Below are 3,105 nucleotides of genomic sequence, written 5' to 3'. Positions count from 1 at the left end.
CCTTCAGGCAGTGGAGGAATGGCTTTGTCCAAGACATCTCTCTCTTGGCACACAGAATCAAGTCCAGACACAGAGAAGCTTTGATCAAATGGATAGATTTCCTGCCTCCTTGAGGGGTTCTGCATATGTACTCCTTTCTTTTTTTCTAGTTAGCTCTTAGGTCTTAGATTAGTCTAGCTTGTAGAGTTTTTCTTCTTTTTCTGTTCAGTTCCTTTCCTTGAGGAACACTTATTTGTACATTCTTTTTAAGTTTCAATAAAATGTTGTGGGGTGTAAACCCTGCAGTCTTCCAGGTCAAAAAAAACCAGCCTTCTAAGAGCCGTTGTTTCGGTGGGCCACATCATTTGGGATCCACTTAATATTATTTTGACCAGCCCAGTTAAGGCCTGGTTTGACTACACATGTTTGTTCGTTTGTATGGCGTCCAGGAAATGTTTGGGCGTGTTGGACATACTATCGCCTCTAAAAAACATACACTATATAATAAAAAGACTAAGGCATAGAAACATAGAATAATCCTACACTATACAATAAAGAAATTACAGCCGAATATACCCACTGGGCATTATTGTTCGGCACCATTGATAATAAAGCGTACATAAACAGCAAATTACATACACTGGATAAATAAAGCTCACACATCATGGACACGCATCAATATAACTTACCATTTGAACTATAATCTCTTCAGAAAATAGGATTGGCCGGATTCAGATAGCACAAATTTCAGTCTGCAAAATCTCCAATTCCTTCGTGGTTACCTCAGTGTCTTGTTTCATTTTTTTGACTCCTGACTTGTTGATTGTACGTTGAGAATCATGTACACGTTGTCTTGCCACCTCTAGTTGATGCTCGATGGATCAATGGCCGCCATGAACAACCATACCATATCACTCTGCATTGTTTGGACCTGGGAATTCAAATGGTACTGAATATTTGATAAGATGAGCCAGCTCTACTCTACTCTGCTGTTAGAGAGTTTCGGAATTCAGATTTTTCAGTTGCTGCAAGCTCTACTCTACTTTGTCATTTCATTTGGTAATGGCGATGCAGCGACAGTTTGGTTCACGAAGATGTCTTTCCTACACGGAAGATGTCTAATGGATGATAACATGGAGCGTCCGGGATGACCCTCTAATGGCTCATGTCTGCTCAGCAACAGGGAGCCTGAGGACTGCAGGCATCTATTCGTCCATTGGCACTAGACATAGGCACCCACATATCCGGCCGGCTGGATGCATCACCACCCATGGGGCTTAATTGTGCATGGTTTTTGATCTGACAGTTGGTGCGTACGTGTATCCTGAGCAGAGCTATCCCTCTGTGTGTTCTTTAGTCCATCAGAGTTTGGGTTGTGAACTGCCTGTATTTGTTTCTCTGATCTAAAGTACGTCTACAGCCCTTGAAGACATTCTGTTACAGTCTAAGCAGTTGAGTCCACGGAAACGGAAGTAAGCATTACTTAATTCTGATTTGCCAAGCTAATCTTCATGTAGTTGTGTTAAGAACATCGAAATCATGACATGTGTCGTTGTATCTTCCTTGGGTAATGGTAGCTAGATAAATTTTTTCTTACTAATATGTATTTCCATATAGTTATTCACATTGTTTATCAGGAACTGAGGAAACATACGGTCTTGCAGGGAAAGCTGGGACCTCAACCGTAAGCCTCGCCTCCAAGAACAGAAGCCACGCTGCTGCATGGGCCGTGCCATTACCACCAGCCCCATTAAGCTAACGCAGCTCAGCACAACTTTTTGTGCCTACCTGCGTGCGTATCATCTTCTTAGTTTGTCCTGATCAGGTTCTTTGATTATTCAATCTACATAGCCGCCTGATCAGTTTTGTGACAGGGTTAGATCCATTGCTTCTGGATTGCTAATTCACGGCTTCATTGTTCTCTCACTTCGCTACGTGAGTTTATGGGCATTCTGGACATGCTTTACAATCGACACAATTTGAGGGGAGCTGATGCATGAGCCTCAAATTTCTTGCACATCTTTAGTTGATAAGAGCAGCCTATTACTTCATAGTAAACACATTTATCTGATTATGAGGTTTTAGATGTGTTTTACATGTTCGTCAAATTACTGCGCTTACTGTTAGAACACTCAATACTGCACCCAAAAAAACAACATACTGATAGTTGGTGTCTCGACACACGGTAGCTAATTCATACATAATTTCTACTGATCCATCTAGACTTCTCCTATGTTATGTTTTTTTTGTTATTTCCTAGATACACATTCTGTAATCTTAAGGACCGGTGATGCATGAGGGAGATCCCAATTTTTTCATCACTACTAATTTTACCATCTCCAGTGATATATCAACATGACATAGTGGAGTTTCTCAATTTCCCTTGGAGAGTTTGTGCTTAGTATCAATCTTATGTCAGACTAGCAACATTATGTAATAACATGTATAGGTACATGAAGAAGTTGTGATTTTTATATTAATATATGCTATGGGAACCCGCCACTACCAATTCTAGGATACATAGAATATTCAAAACATTCACGAAAAAATTAATTAGATAAATTAGATTTGTATCTTATGGTGATATTTCCATTGATTTCTTGTTGTAACCTGAAATGCTGAGTGGACAATTTTTCATGATGTGCAACTATTTTCATTTGAAAAATACGTACTCACTTTCTATATATATGTTGCATATGCCTGGTTGGACGATGGAATATTGAACTTATTTGTGTGAGGTGAAACTTCAAGTAAAGCTAATAGACAGTAAACTGGAAATTTAAAGTTAGAGTGCAACCTATTTTGATCCACGTGCATGTGATTCTGTTTATAATAAGGGTTGATATATATATATATATATATATATATATATATATATATATATATATATATATATATATATATGTATGTATATTTAACATTTATTTCCTAAATACACGTACTAAAATTTTGTAGAAAAATACCGATAAAGATGGTGGTGTCTGATTTCCTTGCTATATCGCCCCTCCCAGTAATTTGATACAGTTATTGTAGACAAATTATGAAGACTTATACTGACTTTTAATTAGTAATAATGTTTCTGAAATGAAATTTTCTCCAAGTGAAATGCTACATTTCTACTCCTAA

The sequence above is a fragment of the Triticum dicoccoides genome, chromosome 2B (assembly GCF_002162155.2).
Source record: "Triticum dicoccoides isolate Atlit2015 ecotype Zavitan chromosome 2B, WEW_v2.0, whole genome shotgun sequence".
Lineage (NCBI taxonomy): Eukaryota > Viridiplantae > Streptophyta > Magnoliopsida > Poales > Poaceae > Triticum > Triticum dicoccoides.
The sequence above is the reverse complement of the archived record's forward strand: the minus strand, read 5'-3'. Positions refer to the sequence as shown.